At 44.7% G+C, this 22,309-nt stretch overlaps 1 protein-coding gene across 1 annotated transcript in view; it reads left to right on the forward strand.

The window, feature by feature from the left end:
• Window positions 1-83: 83 nt before the first annotated feature.
• Window positions 84-22,309, forward strand: part of LOC111067152 (ankyrin repeat domain-containing protein 50) — a 32,779-nt gene continuing 10,553 nt past the window's right edge. The window contains 1 exon segment of the mRNA XM_022356204.2: window positions 84-923. The gene's annotated coding sequence lies outside the window, so the exon portion shown is untranslated.

The following is a 22,309-nucleotide window of genomic DNA, read 5'->3' on the forward strand; positions in this document are numbered from 1 at the left end:
TCTTCGTTTCTCGCTGCGTTTGGTTTGCAAAAAGAGCTAGATTTGACGGGAAAAAGGTGGAATCGGCAGCACTGGTTTTGTTAATCAAAATAATTAGAAAAAATTGTATTTTGAAACGGAAGGGTCGCGTCCCGCAAAAATTTAAAATAAAAAATGTAGAAAATTGTCGAAACAATTGTGCCTCCAATTGTCGTGGTCGTGTTCCTTGTGCAAGTGTCGAATTTGTAATTAAATGCGTGCGAATTGATTCGTGCAACACAATCGAGGCGGCGACAGCGCGACGCCAAGCCAAGCCGAGGCAAAGCAAAGAAAGAAAAATATCCTTTGCCCACGCAGGATGGCTGTGTGAAGCAAATGAGAGAAAAGAAGTCGTCAAAGCAGTGGTAGCAGATGAAAAAGGAGAATAATAAGAGTGGCCGGTAGGGGGAGAAACCAAGCCGAAACTGCTGCAGGAGGATTACAACAACAACAAAAGTGTATTCGATATAAGAAATCCAGAAGCAACATCACAAGTGTAATATGTGGATGATGTTGCAACGTTGCGGCGAGTGCAACGCTGAGTAAAAGCAAAGCAAAAGCAGAACAAACAAAACGAGAGAAAGAGAGGGAGTGTGTGCTGCGCTGTGTTTGCTCGCTTGCTCGCTCGCTTGTCCGTGTGTTAGAGTGTTTTGTCTTTGTGTGCGTGTGTGTGTGTGTGTGAGGGCGCCCCTTACAACAAATTATCGTTTAATTTCTTTCGCTTTTGCCACAAGCGGGTGACTTTTGTGCGAATCTGCCCACAAAGGGGATGTCCTCTTAAGCGGCAGCAGCAGCAACAACAACAACAACAACAACAGGAAAAGCAGCCACCACCCGCTTCTTATCAGCCCACTGATAACCCGAGGTCGCCGTCGCTGACGCCATGAACTGATTGCCACAAAGAGGTAAGTGAAAACAGTTAGTAGACACCTAACAAAACGACGGTTTGACCTCCCTTGCTGCCAGTCGTGTGTAGGAAACGAATGCCAAAATTTAACAAAAAAAAATTTTTTTTTTTAATAAAAACACGTTTGCCAACGCCAGCCAGTGGCAGCTGCCGCGGCGGCTGCATTCGGCGATCTCCAATTAAAGTTGCAACTGAAAGAAAAACCGGCATATGCCGGCTGCTGCTGCGGCCGCTGCTCAAAAGTTAAACGAGCTAAAGAACAAGCAACAACAAACGGCATAAAGAGGGGACCCATTCAGACTTTGGGACTCAAACCTAGAGATACCCTGGAATAAATAACGTTTCTACGGCAGCCTACAGCTGCTAAAATCGGTGATACTTTATGCCAAATGTTGTGGAATCTTCTATGGGTCTTTCCCATTTTGAGTACATCAATTTAGTCTGAGATTTTATTCTGAATATTGTGATTAAACTACGAGGTTGTTAGTCGGTAAAAATAGTTCTTGGAGCAGTTGGTAGATATATGTACGATAGTGGGATTCCATCGTATCGATTCCTGACTTCTTTCTTTGGGTTGGCAAACATCTTCTGAAACTAATAATACCCTCCATACAGGGTATGGGAAACTACGCACCAATTGCAAAGGCAATTCATGAATATGTATGAGCGTGTGTGCATAAAAATGTGGGTGGAGTGTGTGTGTGTGTGTGTGTGTTGGCCGCCGCACTTTAAATATTTTCAGCCAACTACAAACAAAGTTCTCCTCTGGATTGCGGCCGTTTTTTTCTGCGCCGCCAACTTTTGAAATAAAAAATAATCATAATAAAGGGGGCTGCTGCTGCTGCTGAGAAGAACAAGAGACGAAGCAGCAGGACCCTTCAACAATGCCCCATCGGTACCCACCACTCTCTTCTTTTATGAAAAGCCTGAATGTACGAATGAGTTAATCAGAGGGAGAGAGGGATGGAGAGAGAGGAAGAGCTGTGGCAGTGGCAAGCGCCAAAAGGCAACAGTCGGCAGACGAGACGCATCGTCTGCCACAATTCTGGTTGCTATCAACAACAACAAACAGCAAAAACAATCCCCACTAAAGTTTCACTAGAATTCGCAATGAATCAGATGGGAAAACCCAGAGAAGAAAATCTAGCAGGAGCAGCAGTCTTTGATGAAGACTTTATACCCTTTTAGCGAACCAAGGGAAGGCACCCATTTAGATGGGAGGATAAAAGAAGTGAAATTCTTTTCATATTTGCATAAATTCGGGTTCTATGTGCATCAATAAAATAAAGGAAATAAATGTATGCCCTTGTAAAAGTATTTCAAGGAATAGATATTTCTTTGCAACTTTCCAGCTTCAAAACACTACGCTATGATGGTAATCTTTTGGATCTGTAACTTAATAAAATAAAAATATGTGAACTTTCAACGAATATTCGTGCCTTACTTTTCGTTTAAAGAAATTACTTGACAGATTCTATTGCAATCTCGTTCGGAACATATCACTTAAAAGATATCCAATCATTTAAATCCAACATCCATGAGTGCAGCATATTACCCTGCAATTCCTGGAAATAATTATTCCCCAATGCTATGACAAAGATTCTGACGATGATTCTCTTCTGTCATAAATTGCGTTGGCATTGTGTGTGTGTGTTTTAACGGGTTCGCTCGTTACATTTTTCGACAATTTGCGCCATTCACGTAATTGTTAGACCCTGAGCCAGACACACTACTACTCGTACTCAACCGGGGGCTCTACTCAACCGTTTGTGTCTGACTGTCTGTCTGTCCATCAGCCGGTTCCCAGTGCCCCCCGCTACCGTCTGGCTGTCTGACGCTGCAGTACCCACCTTGACTCTGACTCCCAGCTCCAGATACAGATACAAAGCAGCAGCTCCATTTCCATTCAGAGTCTCTTTTTCGCTCTCTCTCTCTGTGTCTGGCCTCCCATTTTTTTTTCAAGCTCAAGAGCACTGCCGACAGCTGATGTTGGCCCCTGTTCCTAATTCTCGCTGCTTTGGTCTTTTCATAAATTTGCATTTGCGGTCCAGACCGAGGCGCATATTACTTCTCTTTTTGCCACACGATAGTACCCGAAGTGTACGGTTATTTTTCATAATTTGTTGCGCGGCTGCTGCGATTTTTCCAGCACATTTTTTTTTCAGTTCCTGACTTCAGTTACGGTTCGTTGCACTTTTGTCAAGCATTTGGCACAAGTTTTCGGTTGAATTTTCGTGTTGTGCTTTCCAGAATTTACAACAGAGCAAAAGGAATTATCACTGACTGGCAATTCAAGGGAACCGCATGGCAATTAAAATTTCATTTACCCAAACCAGCAGCCCCCCCCGCGGCGGGGTATGCCCCCCAGACCATAAACGATTGTCGTCGCACAACCTTGTAGCGGAGTATAGCGGTACGGTACCTCTCTCGGAGTCGATTCCAACTTCACTTGAATTTTCGAGTGTGTCCCGGAGTGTGGGTGCACAGTGTGGGTGTGGGTCTGCTAATGACACCGCACTTAACCCATGTTTGACAGAAATGGGCGTGTCGAAATGTCGCCTAAATCAGGTAGACAACAATTTTTATGAGCACTTGACAACTCTATAAACACAGAGACGCTGCTTATCACCCAAAACACCTACTCAACACTCGCAGAGTCGCTGTCTCACTCGCTCCCCCACTGCTCTTCCACTCTGCTCTACTCTTTACACTCCTATTTCTCTGTTTATACGAAGAAAATGTTGCAAAATAATTGCATGAAAATCGATCTAGTGTTTGTGTGAATTATGTTTACACCGGAAAATGTGCAATGAATTCTTCTCCCCTTTACCACACTTCACGAACTACGTGAATTCTTCGTGTCGTATAAACATCTAGTGTTCTGCTTTCTCGCTCTCCCTGTTGTCTCTGTCTGCATTTCCATCTTTCTCTCTCGCAGCTTAACACTTGAGTTGGCAATTTTCACACGGCTTTAATGTCTAGTTTTATGGCGATATGCCAGTTAGATAGGTCTAAGCCAGGCTTAAACTCTGACCAGACATTGCCCGTTGCCGCCCCCTGCCATCAGACCTCGCTTTTGCATCTTTTTTGCTCCCCCTTTCCCAAGGCAAAGAAATATGGCCTGGCCAAAATGAAAGCATTGCCAAAGAAAATAGTTGAGAGGATGAAAGAAAAAAACTTGCAGACAAACTTTTGCGCTTGAGGATGGCGGACGGGGGACTTGGGAAGACATGACAGAGCAAGCAAGCGGCGGCTCTACAACTCAAGATGGTACGTTTTTTTTTTACAGATCTCAAAGTTGCATGTTGTCAAAATTGCTTTGACGTTTTATTAGTTTCCAGCGGAGGCCCCAAGCAGTCCCGTCGAGGAGTACACACTCCAAAGCCAACAACATAATCATCATCGTCATCTGCATCATCATCATCAACATCATCATCATCTCCATGGCAAACACAGAGTCAAAATCGACAGAAAATTTACATAAGAAACGCTGCTGAAGGATGCTCCACAATGAGAGACGAGAGACCTGGGCACACTCCACTCTAGACGGCGCTAAAAATAACAATCCAAAAAATGGGAAAAACAACCAAAATGAATGCTGACCAAAAACGAAATGAATATGGGAAACGAATATGCAACGAAATGGGATAGACATATTCGAAAATAGTTTGCGGCATGTAAAAAAGCCAGTGACCGCATTAAATATTTTCTTCTTTTTTCTTTTTTTGTGGAACGTTTCCAGGCAATCGTTTGATCGCAGTCCAGGGACTGGTGCCGCTGGGACCCCAAGGGAGTCCTGAGTTACGAATTACGTTTTATTTTTCGTTCTTTTACATCTTTTATTGAGCGAAAGATTTAAAATGTTTGGGTGCAATTTATGTCTGCTTTCTTCTGAGAGAAAATTGTTAGAAGAGAACTGCAATGGATAGATAGATAGAGTATCTGTGGCACGACTCTCGGCATTGTTCAGGCTCTGCCTTAACGTTATTTTTCTTTCTTTTCTTTCCCCGAATGAGATTTGTGCGCGGCTATTTTCGTGGCCATTGCAACCAGCGACAAATAAACCAAGAAAAATTCAAAAAAATTACCATTTAGTAGAATTTAGTACCCCTGTCCAGCATTCGGGAACACTCGATGCTGCGACCCATTCGTCACGGGAAATTTGGGATATTTTACGATTAATTTGTTTAAATTTTAAAAATGTTTTGGCTGTTTTGCAGAAATTATATTGAAAATAATAAGATTTGTTTAAAATATATAGATGAAATATTATAAAAAAATAAAAATTATTAGTAAAGCAGATATTGAAAGACTATAACACTGTAACCATTGAAGAAGTATTCCAAATGAATGCAAAGAGTATTTCCTAGGGTATCTGTAATACGACTCTCGCTAATTGGTGGTGCCTCTCCTTTAACGTGGCTTTTTTCTATGCGGCAAATGGAGCACTCGGCGTGCGGGGCAACTCCCCAAAATGAGATTTGTGTGTGCGCGCTGGCTATTTTTGTGGCCATTGCAACCAGCGACAAAAACAAAAAAATTTCGAAAAAAAAACCTCCATGACAAATAGTTCAAAGGCCCTGCTGCTCGGGGAGAAATAGAGAAATAGAAGAGAGAGCAGCAGCAGCAGCAGCAGTCAAGTGTGTTCGTTGTTTTTGTTATTTTTAGCAGAACGGCTGGACGCACCCCAAGGGGAACGAGTTGAGTTGCAGGGAGAGCGAGCCCGAGCCCGAGCCCTGCCTGCCACATGTCAGTGGAAATAACTAATTCATTGCAATGGCCAAAAAGAGTTTGTTTTTGGTCAGATTCGACCTGGAAATGGGTCAACCAGCAATTGTAAACCGGCCGGCAGTTTCCTGCCCTTTGTCTTTTTGACGAACATGATAATCATGATTATGACGACGACGCCCCCACATGGAGCACACCCCACAAACGCCACCACACACCCATAAACTCAGTCAATTTGCCCTTTTGGCCTCTGCTCCAGAATCAAGATAAATTTGATTATTGCGTTTTGGTGGCGTGTAAATTGGTGCAACTTGCAATCATCCAATCGGATTCATCCAATCGATTCCTGAGGGGACTTTTAGGCCTCAATGAAGTCACGCAGCCGAAGTTAATTAAGGAAAATCGATGGCGAAACGAGGCCCTGTCTTTAAGGTTCCCTTAGCTATTTTTATTTTATGGTATTTGCTCCTATGAGTAGAGTAAAAGAGGAGAAAATGTGTCTAAAGGTATTTCATAGCTAGAAGAAATCGTGTTATTTTTATATGAAATATTAGGAAAATACTATTAGTATTACCCATTCCAATTTTTTTAAAGCACACTAGAAACATTGAATGAGGAGCACTGGCCATATTATAGTCCGTCGATCCATCAGTTCATTTCAACACCTCTGTAGATCTGAATGATCCAAGGAGGTGGAAAGTACCAAAGATACCTCTTAATTTTGAGGATGTTTCAAAAATTCTGTGGAAGGTGTATTATCAAAGATAAATGGCTCTCTTTTCTTATAAAATATATATTGAAAATCATCCAGATCCGATGCGCATTACAGACAGAAGAAGTACTCTCTAAGAATGGGAAATTACCGTTTGTAAATAAAACAGGCCGAAATAAACCTAAAGCAATGGATATATTATAGTCGTAACAATAACTTTGGCCCTCTTGCTGTCTGTAATTGAACTGATTATGAGATTGTTGACTTGTGGTGTGCACACCGCCGCCCTCTCTTCCTCGATCTCTTCTCTGAGCTGTCATTGGGGATGGGTTGGGGTGGCATGGGAACGTATGGCACTCAAAGGGGTGCTAAAGAGGGGGAATGTGTTTCATACCATTTCTATATGTACATGCACACACACATACATACATACATATGTACTTACGAATATAAGCAAACTTTTACGCAGATCCTCTTTCCATTTTACTTTATTTACATTCCGCTTTGGCACTGCTCCGTTCTCTCCATTCGCCGTTCTTCCGTCATGGTCAATGGCCGGTGGGGCATGAGGCATGAGGCATGCGAGAGCAGGCAGCCACAGCGACTACGGTTGGACGATGAGACGATGACGAGAGCTCTGTTGCCGGTGCCGGTGCCGGTGGCCCCATGTTATGATATAATCTGCGGTTGCACCCAAAACAACACAAGAATTATATTTCTTCAGAGGCATTCCATGTGAGCATTTCATCAGCTTTGCTGCTGCTGGTGCTTCATCTCTTCACTTACTTGCCCCACACTCTCAATCTCTCTCTCTCTCTCTCTCTCTCTCTCTCTCTCTCTCTTTCGCTCTCTTTCGCTCTGTCTCCTCTAAGCCCCAACTCCCTCTGTCTCACTCTCTCTCGTACACTCCTCTCCTAACGTATCTTCAATGTTGCTTTTGTCAGCTGCCGTCTAAATAAAAACTAGAGAAAAGCTTTCTTTATGTCGAAGTTTTTAATACACTTTCGGAATCAATAATCTACACAATTACCATTTTCAAGGCTCTTTTCTGTCTATCTATCTACCTGCTGGTTATCTCTTTGGCTATCTTTCGCCTCTTTCGCTGCTGTCGTTGCTTAACCATTTTGCAGTAGAAAAACAACTAAACAATGGCAAATAGAGCGAATAACCAAGGAATATCTTTACATCTATATATCTTCTTCAATTCCCAAAAACCCTCTGAAAGCTGTACGCGAAAGAAAGTGTAGTGTGGCTGCCGCTGGCAAGTGCCGTTCAGTTTAACTAACGGCCTGTCTGTCTGTATGTCTGTCTCTCTGTGTGTCCATTTGTCAAATGGGTGTGGTGTTGGTTTTTCACGTTTTTTTTTTAGTTGGTTCCTCAGTTAGTTTTCCATTTGCCCAAAGATGAATGCAAACAACAGCAGCAGCGGCAACTACTAAACATTGAGAGGAAGCAGGGAGCAGGAGACCTTGTAGCAGGTCCTTTTTAAGGCACCATCAGCATCCCCAACCATAATTTACATAACATTCGCACTGGCACTTAGTTGATGACCCAAATTTGACAGCCGCCATGGGGGCTTCCCCTCGTCACTACGCTAACGAAGCGAATGCCATGAGCTCTTTTTGTGCGGCATGGGAAGCGATGCTGCTGGTCGCTGGTGGCTGGTGGCAGCAAAGAGGAGGCTGAACAGTGGGTGGGTTGGGGCACGATCGTGTGTTGTAATTAACTCGGGAGGATGGAGCAGGCAGCCGCAAAGGTCAGGGATTTGGTGTCTGACGGAAAAGGCGTGAGGTGAAAGCGAATTTGTTTGTAATGCCGCTTCCAATGCCATGCCCAGAGGAACGGAGGAACGGAGGAACAGAGGAAAGCAGTTTGCCGTTAAGCTCTTCCTAAATATTCATAAATTACGCAATTAGCTTAATTTGCTTGCGGTGGCCCAGTGTGGCATGCCACTTGGGACTAGGAATAGCAAAAGAGCAGCCTTGGAACATTTTGTGATTCATTCAGCGGAGGAAAATACTGGAGTTTAAACAGCACAAATGTGGCCTAGAAATTTAAAGAACTTTTGTAGATAAATACGAGGTTAGTCATAGAGTGCATTGGGATAAGGAAACGGCTTAAATTCCTTGAAATCGTGGAAGAGTACACTGCTGTAGGTCGGGTCTGGCAGATAAAGAGAGTCCAAAGTACTCTCTGGACGATTGTAGGCAGTCCGAGTCCCCTGGTCCACTAGAGCACATTCGTCACGTGATGTTGATGATTTCATGATTTCCAACTTGCTTCGAATTAGTTTAAGAATTATCAAGTTCTATTAAGTTAAGTTATAAGTCATTTAAAAATCAAGAATATTTCTTAGAACTCTTAAGACCAGCAGAACGAAATGCCTGTTGTATTCCTTCATGAATACAGCAGGTTATATTCCCTTTTTCACCCTCCCATCTCTGAGGTACCAGTGGCCAGCATTAACCAGTCGATGACGATGATAAGCACTTAAGCGTCACCTGCTGCTGCTGCTGCTGCTCTAAACGTGTCTCTTCTGTGGCACGTTGCCGTTGCCCCATTCCCGTCACTCCATCGCACGATGGATTTCCCAATGCAATAATCTCTTGTGCAACGCGTGCAGCACACATTTATCATCGATGGCAGAGCCCTCGAATGGCGTGCCATGCCCCACTGGGCATCGCATCCACAGACAATTTACGCAATGGAAAGTGCCACCATGTGTGGGTGCCACACAGTGGCGTAGGCAACGAGGGGCGACGCCTGGCCACGGCCACCCATTAAACCATTTATCTAAGTTGTACCCCGCCCCCCCGTGGGTGGGGTGGGGGGTGGATGGTTGCAATCTCTTTATGTCCAACGCTTGCTATCTCTTGGATTTTCATTTAGGTTTTATTACGAGTGCGCGTACGAGTATATGAATGCTGTTGCTGCTCTCAATTTCTGTTTCTGTTTCTTTTTCCGTTTGTTGTCTGCTGGGCGTGGTCCCGGATCCCTGATTAATGAATGAATGAATGGAATGGAATGAATGAATGAATGGCGATGTCAAGTGACAGCAAATGCTCTTTAATTTACTGCTTCGTTGGCTCTTCGACATAACTTTTGCAGAGAAAGTAGAAAGGAAACGAAACGAAGCAAAGTGAAGTGAAGTCCTTATGTAAGCCCTGACGCTGACTCATTTTGTTGCAAGTGCAAAGGCAAAAGCAACTGTTTATTGCATTTTAAAAATGCAGAATGACAGCCAAAGAAAAGAGCCACACACTTTGCCACATTTTCCTGTCCTCAGTGTGTGTGTGTGTGGAAAGTTTCGAGTGTTGCAACATTTCCTTCCGGTCACTCCTCGGGCCTCCTGCCTGCATTAGCCTGCCACTTTGGGTTTTCCCAAACAATTGCAATTGTAATGTTGCCTCTTCCCCGTTGTCGACTGGTGGCAGCAGGAGCTGTGGCAGCCTGACCCAAATATGTCTGTCATTTTGGTAATTGCTTTGCTTTCTGTGTTCCGTTCGCTAAATGAAGTTGTCCAGCCTTTTTGTACATCTTGTTGCTGTTCATTTTACAAGCAGAACTGAAGCCAGACTTCTGTCCAATTAAAACGTGAAATTAATCCCCGAAACAAAGGCAGTGGAAAGGACTTTGCTGGAGCACCACTTGGATTCGTTTACCGGGGCTCTGCATTCCACATTTTTTGTTTAAACAAAATCCGAACAAATACAAGGCGCCCACATTTCGCACACTCTGCTAATTCTTCAATAAACAAAAACTCAAATTGTTTAAACATTACTTTATTGGGGGGCTGCCTGGGTGCCTCTCTCGTTTTGTTTCTATTTGCTTTTTATATGGGGAGGCGCAAGGCCCATAATCTATATATAACCCATGCCATGCCATGCCGCATGGAGTGCCATTATGGCCATAAAAATACCGCTTTAATTTATGAGGTTTCTTCGATTTGCGACCAACTGTTAATTAGCAGCGGCACAAGGTCCTACTTCACCCCAAAATGAGGCATGAACAAGCCCGACAAATGAGGCATGGTTAAAAAACAAAAACCAACAAAGTAAAAAAGTATTGAAGCCGATTGAAGCGTGACAGCAATCTAGCCAAAAGTTGCATGCCACGCCCACAACGTAACACACAACGGCGCCAGTCGACTGTTTGTTTTGCTCGTAAGGGGACTACATGGGGGTGCGGGCAGGGCCGGGAGTAACCCCAAAGACAGACACGGGACGGAACAACGGGATGATGGGACATTGTTGTCGCTTGACGCCAACACTTTTGGCTAATTGTCTGTGGCAGCACACACACACACAGCCAGAACCGACCAGACCCGACACTTAGCTTGGCTTGATCATTGAAGAAGTTTAGAACAGAACAATGGGACAGAAGTTGCAAAGGGCAAATCCGGAAGTGGGAAGCTGGGAGCAAGTTTTTATGACTCGTATAATCTTATTTTCGTGTGTGTGTGTGTGTGTGTGTGTATTCTACTTGTTGATTCACTCATTTTATTTACTTATATTTATTTGCTGATTAATCCTCCATCTATTTGCACCTTTTCATAATCAGAACTGCTTATCGCTGCCCTGATGTTGATGTTTCCTCAAGAGTTCGTCATGCACAACGTAGTGGAATTTCAATTATATTATCGCAAATATTAGCACAATATTTAGGCGCTGCAGCACCAGCACCAGCGCCCACGCTGCCACAGCCACTGACCCGCGCCACAGAATTAAATGCAACGGGCCGCAAATTGGCAAATTGCTGCAGTGCGCCCATCATCGATGCCGTTAAATTTGACAGAGTGGCTCGGAGGTGGTGGGGCGGTGTGGCGGTGGAGCTTTCTGTGGTGGTGTCTATGGTCGTGTCGAGAAGCGGGACCCAGCGTTAATGTTGTTTGCCAACGCATTAACATGCACCCAAGGCACAAGGCACAGCCGTCACATTACGCATACGCCACCCAACTGTTTGCTGTGTGTGTGTGTGTGTGCTGATACTCTTAATTAGAGCGGGGTACTATGATGCTGAGAGGAAGAAGGCGGCATCTTGGATCTACACAAATGAAAGCATAATATATTAGTGGAATTTTATTATAATATTAATTTCTGACTGTATCCATTCGCCTTTGGGAAAGCGCTCAGCAAGGGTATAGCCATATGCGCATATAAAACTATTCTAAACTTGGTTTCGTAGTGTGCATTCTGCCAATTAGGATCTAGTCAGTCGCCCAATACCGCTGCCCCCTCGCAATCGAGTGGCAACAAAGTGACGGCATAAATAATTGATTGGCCAAAGTGCCGTGTCCGCAGACGAGAGAGGGATACGAGAGACCCCTGTCTGTCCCCCTGTCCAGGGAAGCGAACACGAGTATGTGCTTTGTGATGGAAATGCAACAGCAGTTGGCAGTTGCAAATGGCAGTGGAAATGGGAAATCTTATCGAATTGACATAGTTAAGTCAACGACTGGCCGCCAGCCAGCCAGTAACCCGGAGGCGGAGCAGAGCAGAGCAGAGCAGCGCAGCGGTAGGCGGATGTTCGGTTGTAGTTATTAACGATTTTCAGCACTAAACAAGTTGCCATTGCAATGGCTTCCATGTGGCATGCGTCCCGCTGTCCTGGGGGTAGGGATATTTCATTATCCATCGAGCGGCCAATAAACTTGTTTCTCGTTTAACCAACATTTTGATTGCAGCTAACAGCGGCGGCTGGCTGGCCGGCTATCGCCCACTGGCCCCTGGACAGGCAACAAAAAACGGATTTAAAGCCGTCTAATGATTGCTGGCGTGGGGGGGGGGTCATTGATTCCAAACACGAATACGAATGACGCAGCAGCGGAGGGAGACGGGAGACTCATGCGTAATGTGCTATGCACTTCCTTTGTTCGCACTGATATCAGGCCATAAAGATAAGGCTCAGCAGCTCAGTTCGTTGGCTGTTGGCTGTTGGCTGTCAGCCATTGACTGATGATGCCCCACTGCACATTACACCCCCCCACAAACTGCACTCCGCCGCCTCCTCCTCCTTAAGAGTCAACTGCTCTTAATTGTCTTTTAATTTATTTAATTTTTTCATTTGGTGAACTGTGGCAGGGCGGGGCGGTGGGAGGGGATGTTTTGCATTCGCAATTTGTTGAGTGTTTCAATTAAATTAAATGAAAAACTTTTGCGGCAAATTGTAAATTTGCAACTGACACACACAAAGGGAATAAAAGGATAAAAATCCAGCCACGGACTCCACTCGAGCCGACTTCCTGGCGCTCTGCTGCTGCTGCTGCGGTCACAAGCCACAAAAAGCATTTAACCCACATTTGGCTTTGGGTAGAGACAGACACCGAGACCAAGACCAAGACCAAGACCAGAGAGAGAGAGAGCCACCGCATCAGAGACCTCGCTTTTGCATTATGCAAAGTGCTCGCTCTGGCCAGCACAAGTTTTGCCCGTAAGTTGTTTAAGCCAAGCCGCCAACTGACTTTGGCTCTGTCGCTGTCTGCGTCGCTCGTCTTTGAGTTTAGTTTGAGGCCAAGATGGGGAGTGTAGGCTTACCATCGGGCCAACCGGCACATGTCGTGGCGTGTGTGGAGAATGGAGGATAGGATGACGATGACGGTGACGGCCAAAGAGACAAGACAGCTGCAAGTGTCGCTGGTTAAGCAGCATTTTAATTTGCCTGCCGCACACTCGCATTAATTAGCCAAAGTCCAAGCCAAAGCCAAAGCCAAAGCCAGAGCCATGTGAAACGCGGAACAGATCCAGGAAGAAACTGCAACTGGAAAGTCGAACGGCCGCTGGCTGAATGTGTATCAAGTGACCAATTTGTGGGCCCTGGAGCGGCGGTGGGGGGGGTGCATTTACATGGCTCCCGCGGCTGTCATTTCTTTCAAATATATGGCATGTACGGAAAAGGAAACCCTAAAAAAAGAACACACCACACAACTCTAAGGCCAAACAGTGGGTGAATATTATTGGACAAATGAAAGATTAAATGCTGTAGAGCCAGAGAAGAAAAGGCCTGAGGCAGATAATATTTTTCTTAATTGAAAAAAAAAAAAAAACAGTTCTTCCCACTCAAATATACTCCCTTTCCATTGAATGTTGCACCACTGTGCCATGACCGCTTGTGGTTGCTCTTTCTGCCTCGTGTTTGAAATGTATATCAAGAACAACGCAACCCAACCACTCGGCCCGCCCCGGCCATGCCCCAACTATCATTCAGCTGCCCTGCCACACCACTGACACAATTTCAATTTGCAAGCAAGAAAACTTTCCGCGCTCTTGCCGGCATCCAATGCAAATGCAAATGCAACACGTGCCCTCGGTCCCCTTACAAATTTGCCATTAAGTTAAATGTATGCAACAATATACAACAATAAATTAAGTAAAATATGCAATATGCAGAGAGAGATAAATGTGACTGTTGTCGGAGAGTGTCGCCATTCCCCACCTCCCCACCTCATGTTCTTGCTGTGCTGTGCGTGGGGCATCGCTGACATCATATGCCATCATCTGTTGTGGCACCACCGCAGCTGGCTCTGGGGTTGAGCGGTTTTTGGGCGTGGCTCGGTCTCCGGCTGTGGCGGCTTCCTCTGAACCGCTCGCTGCATTTGCATGCCAATGAAGCAACGCTGCCTGAAATTTATGCCCGGCTACTTTTTGTTTTGTGTTACTGTTGCTATTGTTATTCTTATCGCAGTGCCACACAGTGTTTCTGAAGGTCAAACTGGGCGCCAGCTTTTGCCTTCGCATTTCCGCGATACATTCCGAGCAGTGAAGATTCACTTGGAGTACGAGGAACAGCGGCATGTGATTTGATCACAAAGTATTCCTCAAGTAAGCGTTGGTGTCTCCTGTCTGGTGTATACTTTGGACAGGGCCTGCGACGTTGCAATTGATAGCTGAGAAACACATCCGCCACTTCATAGGGCGCCAAATTTGTCCCAACTGCGTGTCATTGCCACTTGAACTACAGCTCGGAATTCAGTTGATTGAGGAAGCCCAATAGCAGGACCAGAGTTGCTTGTAGGCTCCCCCTCTCGCATCTGCTTCAGATGCTCGTTCCTCAAGTATCCAGCCATGCCCAGGTGGGAACTCGTTTCGCTGTGATTCCCAGAAAAGTAGCCGCAGGCAAAGCCATAGAAATGCTCACAGGGATCGACACTTTCATTGACATTGAGCCATAATTGTGCTTGCCATTCCTTGTTGAAAATCTCCCTCAGATTGAAGGAGTCCTTGACCGGCATGGATGCATACAGCAGGAGGAGCACAAGGAGACACTTTGCAATGCCATCCGGCAGCTCTGAAGATGGCTCTGGTGTCTGAGGCCCCCTCTTGTCATGCACTCCAGTCCCCCCATTCAGACGATTCATATTTAATAGTTAATTAAAATGATTGGCGCTGGCTTTAAGTTTCATTGATTTCCATTTCCTTTTAATTAATCGACTGGGGATAGCTTTCCAGTGTAATCTTTCAGATTACCTTTACTCCTCAGCTTGTTTCTTCTCGTTAGTTGGAAACTTTAACACAAGGCTTTCCATAATGTGGAATGTGGGGCATGTAGTGGGAGCTGCTTGTGGCATGTGTTGCTCATTTGTGTGTGCTGCTCGTTGATTTTGATTAGCATCCTCATATATGTATGTACATTCTACACCTGCTGATGCTGCTGCTGCTACTGGAATTAGCATCCATCCATCACGACAGTTCACTTAGCCCATAACTTTCGATGGCATCTGCTGCTTGACGCTGGTTAACACATCGTTGCCACAAATTGGTTGCCCATCCCCCATCCCCGTCACATGATTACATGCTTCGTTGGGGCCTCGAAATTGGGTCTACACATATTGATTTTTCGCTCCACTTTAAGCTGTGGTAAACTGTACATAATGCAATGATACTATTACCAAAATTAATTCAATTATTGTCATGGGTGGGGCAAGTGTATTAAATTGCCTAATTGGCTAACTAAATCTCTGAATCCATAAGCCTAATTTCTGTCTGCCTAATTACACTTCAAACACAGACATTTAATATTAAATTCTACTCTCTCTCTCTGTCTCTCTCTGCCATGATTGGAATAGTTTTTGGTTTGCTGTTCTATTTGTACGAGTATTTTGCTTAAAACTTTTTGTGTGTATTCCTTGCCAACAAATGCAAGTGACAGGCAATTTAAACTGCAATTTAAGCTGCAACAAAAAGACATTATCCAGAGGAGTTGGAAAAGCTGTGAGTCGGTAAATAAATATTTAAACTAAAAATGTTTTATCTGCAGTAAAACCTTATATATATATGATTCAACAGAAAGCGAATGAATTGCGTAAATGTTTTTAGAACTATACAAATATTGAGCAAATTCCAAGAGAAGTACGAAAAAGTTTCCGGCTGCTTGCCAATCTGTCCCGAGATGAGAATTGTATCTCAATGGAAGCAGAATTGTTTTCTTGGGTAAAACTATTGACCGATATGGATCGGGAATGACGTTTAAAATGCTCCCTTATTTTTATATTCGAAGCAAATCAAATCCATAAATGAATTTAAAATATTAATCACTTTTGAAACCAGATTCTTCCAGATTTTCCTCCAGTGTAAAGTAAATCGTTTGGATTGCTGTCCCCCTTGGCCATTTGGCTGTCAACCTGCCCTGGGTGCTTGGGTGCCGGTTACTTAACTTAAACTTAATCCAACAATCCACGTGGCAGCACACTTAATGTCAACTTGAATTCCGCTGATGTGCCAGTCGGTCCGGTCGGGTCTTGCACTTGACCGGTTCCCCATGTCCGGAGTCCATTTCCCCGTCGAGTGGCAGCGGAAATGCAGCAATTAAGCGGCAATAAGCTGACCCAAAGTGCACGCACAAGCCACAGCCACGCCCACTTTTCTTTTGCGCTTTTCCTCATTTACTTAGCTGTGTGTTTGTGTGTGTTTGTGTGTATGTGGCAGCGGCACGTGTCAGCAGGGCTAAATCAATGCCAAAACGGGAGCCATTTGTAACTGCATACTTTAGTGGCGTCTTTCCCTCTCTCTATCTCTTTCTCTCTCTCTCTCTGTCTCCCCTTATTTGTGTGTGTGTGTGTGTTTGTGTGTAATCACTACGAACATTAATTAAACCTGGAGCTTAGGATTCCAGACAACGACAACGAAAACGTGCTCCTGCATTTACTCGTAATTGACCTGAAGGACAGAGACCTGAACCTTGGCATTTGTGTCTCTCGGAAAAATTAATTCCATTCGGAAAAAGCTACTTGGAAATGCCCTTTCATTCAGGCCGCCCATCATCCATCGAGACAGACAAACAAACAGAGAACTTTCGACAGTTCAGTTTTCAGTTCAATTAAGTAGATTGCCGGATAAATGGAAGCTGGAGAGGCAAAGGGAATCGAATGCTTGGACACTGAAATGCCAAAAGGATTCGTCTGTTTGGAGAAAGAATTTTAAAAGATTCGTCTGTTGGGAGACGGAATGTTAAAGGATTCGTCTGCATGGAGAGAGAATAAATGACATACGGGATTGGCCGCTCGGAGAAAGAATGCCAAAAGGGATTGGCCTTGCAGAATAAAGAAATGCCAAAGGATCCACTTCTCAGAGAGCAAATAGCAAAGGGGAAAACAAACAGTTTGCCATAGTTGGGGAATTAGATATGGGCTTAAAGCATCAAAACGAAAACGAGGCCATGAATTTCCATTTGATATTCATGCGTCCATCTGAATCCGGGCCCCATCGTTTTCCACTTATCCCATAGCCACGCCCAGTCCCACTCCCACGCCCACTCACACTCCCACACTCACACTCCCACACCCTCATTCATCAATAAACGAATGAAAGGACAAGGCTGTAAAATGTCAGACAGCTGTCAGGACAGACTGTACCCCCGCTGTGTGTGTGTGTGTGTGTGTGTGTATTAATTTGATTAAATGTTACTCAACAAACACGTGGGAGCAAGGAACATGGAACATAACCCAAATAAATATATAACAAGTCTGACAACGATTCTCTCCCTGCTCTTCGGCTCCGTTTTGGGCCATGTCTTCTGTCGCTTCTGTTGTGGGGTTCCCCCCATCCTTTGGTTAACATTTCTCCCTCCAACAAACAAGGAGGCCAAACACGCAGTTATTGAAAGACAAACAGAGAGAAATATGAGCAGAGAATTGGAGACACAGAGGAATGAATGAAGACACACAGAGACAGAGAGAGAGAGAGAGCCAGAGCTAGCGAAAAGGAGAGAGAGAGGAATGGAAATGGAAGGCAGACCTGGGATGACAGTCGAGAAGGAAACGGAAATGCCAAAAGGCAAGTGCGTGCGCCTGCATATGCCACAAGAGGAGGCAGGCTCACGAGGCGGAAAGCGGGTGGGTAGGGGGGTAAAGGGAGACAAGTGACAAGTGTGTGTGTAGGGCAGATGTAAAGGTGATATCGGGGTCATTGTAGTGTTTTGTCAAAACGAAAAAAAACGATGTCAATATGTGCTCGTACGCACGGAACAACACTAAACACCAAACAACAAAGACAAGGGAGAACCAGGGGGCAGCAGTGTGGGGCAACATGGCAGTTGACATAGTTAGACGGCCGAAGGGAGTCGTCTCTCGAGGGGCGTTGCTGGTGGCTGTGGCTGGTGCCGGTGGCTGTGCTTTATTTTCGAGATACAATGCAGCTGCATGATAAAAAAAGAACCAAGGGAGCACAGGGGAAGTGGTTTCCCCTCGCGCACCCACTATTCCCATAAATTGGAATATCAGCAACGCAATTCAATAAACGAAACAGAGAATATGGAATGCAATAATCCAATTCCGTATCAAATATTCAATTTCCATGTTTATTGAATTGCGTTTGTGAGACTCCCGGGAAAGAATAATATACGAGTACTTGAACTCTGGGAAGCAAAAAACAAAACAAGGAAAAAATATTGTTTTTCCTGCAGGAGAACTCAAGAGTTTCCTTATATCTACTTGGATTTCTCATCGCTTTATTGAGCAGATTTTGTGGCTTTGCTTAACCTGATGGCATACCTCTCTGGAACACAACTAATCCTGGTTGATAGCTTGCTTTTCTTTGCTATATTTCCACTGGCACTGGCAGAAGGAAAAACCAAAGTTTCCTTAGAACTTATCCCAAAACAAATGGGCTGCTCTCCAGTTGATCATTGAGCGCTCAGCTGAATGCCTGTCTGGAGTTAATAAATGTATCATAACTTGGGAAATTGCGCGAAATTGCAGGATACTCGTATAAGAAAGGGAATGCCTGGCATGCCGTGACATGTGCAGAGAGCTCTTTCGGCACTCTGAAGGCACTTCTGATGTTGATTTGCCCCCCCGAATTGTGTGCCGTTCTCTGTTCGCTGCCGAGTGCTGAAAAATGCATGGAAAGTGCAGCAGGAAGCAGGACGTTTGAGGGAAGAATGCCAAAGCAAGCAAAGCAGGGCAAGGATACGGCTTGCCGTCGGGCAGTCATGCAATATTATACGAAAATCCCTGCCAAGAATGATGATGATGATGATGATGGCGGTGTCAGGCTTAATCTTGGCATTTATATACGTGATCCTTTGCCTGCTCTGCTCTGCTCGTCCTCTGGAAGAATTTTCATATTTTCATGTGCTGGAAATGCATTTATGTAGCCATGAAAAATGTAAGTTTAATTAAGCGTTCACCCTGGGGCCATCCTACAACGTGCAACGTGCTGCAACGGCCATCGCATCCTGCCAACAGCCTCACATCCTGTTCCCATTTTGCTGTACGCCACTGTGCATACGGCATTGTCCTTTTGGATGCCCGCATTGAATCCGCATCCGGTGCCCGTTCCCGTTCCTGTTGCCGCAGGAGCATTGCCAGCATCGCTAAACACAATGCCGGGTTTTGGCACTCTGGGGAGCGGCTGCCTGCCAACCTCCAGCGGCATTATATTACAGAATTAAGCGCATCTGAAAGCCGAACTCAGTGAGCAAATGCTTTGATTTCTTCTTTGAATGTGGCAATACCCTTTGATGGATGCGGGTTACATTTAGTTTGGGAATCGTTTAAAGATTGAGTGTCGTTTATAGGTGTCCCCCTCTCAATGAATTTATGCTTATATGCTGATATGCTTTTTGCTGATTTTTGTTGCAGAAAATAGAAGCTGTTTCTTGAAAACTAACCAACATTTGTATGTGGATCAGCAATCTCCAGTATTCACTTGTGAATGGCAATGGATGATAGCCCTACCGCTGGCAATAAATTATAAAAACTAAACCATAAATAGGTTATATTTTTCCCCATTAAAAGAATCGATTGCATCCTATTATGAGCTCTATTTCAAACGATTTTTAATCATTTTCCATTGATTTTTCTCGTTGAAAAAAACCTCGTAACAGAGTAACTGTAAGGATTGAGTCCCTTCTTAAGGATGCTTAGTTTCATAGTTAAAGAAACAATTCACAATTTTTGATCTTTTAATGTATTTTCAAGGGTATTCACACTTTGTTGTAGTTGACTTTGATTCCACGTTTTTTCTGCTGTTTTTTTTTTACACTACGCTTGTCATTGCCTGCAGCAGAGGGAGGGGAAAATCGATAAGGAAGCGTTCCTTGGAGTTCGTTTGGTTGCCTTTTTGCACGGGTGTCGCCCCTAAGCTGCATTTGGCTCCTGTTTTTTTTCCCTCCCCATGTTTCTGCTGCACGTACAGCGAATTTCGCTGGATTTGTACCTTAGCTTTTGCTTTTGGCGGTGTGTTGCCCCACAGCAAACAATTTGCTGCAATATTTGATTTGTTATGTACTCTCCCAATTGTCGCCCCCTGATGAATCAAATCCTACACGAGAGCCATGCAGCAGTATCTATGGATGGTAGAAAAGTGCGACTGCGGAACGGAACCCCCCATCCCAATATGCACATATGTATTTGTCAGTGTCTGCGCACTATTTGTAATGCATGGAATATATTTTGTTTACGAAAAGTTATGGCGTGAATAATTGAACGAGTCAACAAGTCGGAAAACTTATTACTTAAACATGAGCCATTGCCCTGCCCGCCCATGCGCCCATGGAGACCATCATAATCAACGGCGCAAGCGAATTTCATAAAAGATGAATAAAAAACGCCAACAAAAAGAGTAAAATGCGAAACGAAACCAAAATATTTATGCAAATACAAATTAATGGAGTACTTCCTGTCTGCCATCCTTTTGGCAATAAAAAATAAACACAAAATAATGTTGTAGGATGGAGATTCGAAGAGGAGGTGCCCCGTAAAATAGTGCATCCGATCTCGCAAGTAAGGGTTACTCAAAAAGATTCCTCTTTATACTCGAAGAACTATAGCTATCGATGACTAGCGTATTTCATATATTAAACAGAATAAATATAACATTCAACAGGATTTTTCTTGATTTTTGCACACCGAAAGTGCCTGCTGTAGCTCTTTTGAGTACTCTCAGCGAGATGCTGGCAACATAAAGAGAAGGCTTTTCTGTACTCCCCCAGTACAGGGTACATAAAAGCAAACCAAAAAGGAAAGGGCCACTCCAAAGCGGTTGATGTAAACGCCCCTGTCTGTGGGTGCAACATTTCAATTACTTCCCATCCGCCCCATGCCATTTCCGAGGACCACTAACATCCTTTTACTTGCGGTGTGGTCCCTGTCAGGGGCAGATCTCTGGCTCTCCGGCACTCTGGTCTTCCCTGCTAGCAAAAAATCACAGCTCCAGCTCTCTCTCTCTGTCTCTCTCTCCTGCCGAAAAATTTGTATGCTTTTTTCTTGTACTGTGGGGGCCTTGCATTTGGGCAAAATATTCCCACGCCGCATATTGCTCAAGTTCATGCAGCTGCCAGTGGCAGACAGAAACAGAAACTGATATACTAACACACATACAGATGCAGAGGCGTGTGTGTGTCTGTGTGTGTGTGGCCCCCATGCGGATTGCTGTCGCTTTTTTAATGCAATTTACCTATAAATAAAATGGGATATTTGTTGGAGTGTGAATCGAATTCCTTGTTTAATCAAAACTTTGTATGCAATTTGCCCATTCTGCCTGCCCGTTCTGCCCGTTTAATGCCTCAAGGCTGAATCGTATGCAAATAAGCGGCGAATGCTCTGGCTAATTACAATGCGTGATTGGCTGTCCATGTTTAATTAGCATAATTGCTGCAGGGCCCAGAGGCATTTGGGGGAGATCCAATTAAACTTTACAAAACTACAAGAAAATCGGCTGAGCCATGAGAAATTCATTGAGAAGCTGCCACACGGTCTGCCAGTTTGTCAACTTTTCTTGCAATAGTTTTGCAAGTGAGAGGAGGGGGAGGGAGAAACTGCTGCGCTGCTGTGGAAATGGCAATTAGCATGGCAGTCCAAGACACGCACTTCTGGCCGAAGTTAAAAGCATTCAACTTGCATAATTAGCGAGCACATTTTGAGTGCCATTTATCCCCTTCAACCAATCTTTAAATGCCCCAAAGAGAGCAGAGAACCAGAACCAGAAGCATTCCCTATGTGTACCATTCCCCCCACCGTTTCAATTAGAATCGCAAATCAATTTGGCTACATAAAAGAGAGAAATTGAGAGAGAAACGTGCAAATTGCAGGATACTTGAATGTGTGTGGTGCGGTGTGGTGTGGTGTCGTGTGGTGGCCAGAGCAGCCGCCACAATGCAAACCAGAACCCCGTGTACGTGCTCTATTGTTGTGGGAGTTGTGTTGGACCGACCGCAAAACGTTGGCTCTGACTGACGCTTGGCGGTGGGCAAACTGGAGTGCATCCCATATCCATCCAATAATTGCGTTCAAGCGGCCACAGCGAAGGAAATGGCACAGGCAACGGAACGCAGCGCACACAACACGTGTGCCACAACGTGGCGCGGCTCAGGATGTTGATGTGTCGCCCCCAGAACAGACCAGACCAGACAGCAGACAGCCACATGGATGCGACGTTCCATTTGACTTTCTGCTGATGGAGGATGCCCGTCCGGGATGCTGTCACACGCTCAATCAATGGATTTTACAG

The sequence above is a fragment of the Drosophila obscura genome, unplaced genomic scaffold (assembly GCF_018151105.1).
Source record: "Drosophila obscura isolate BZ-5 IFL unplaced genomic scaffold, ASM1815110v1 contig_150, whole genome shotgun sequence".
Lineage (NCBI taxonomy): Eukaryota > Metazoa > Arthropoda > Insecta > Diptera > Drosophilidae > Drosophila > Drosophila obscura.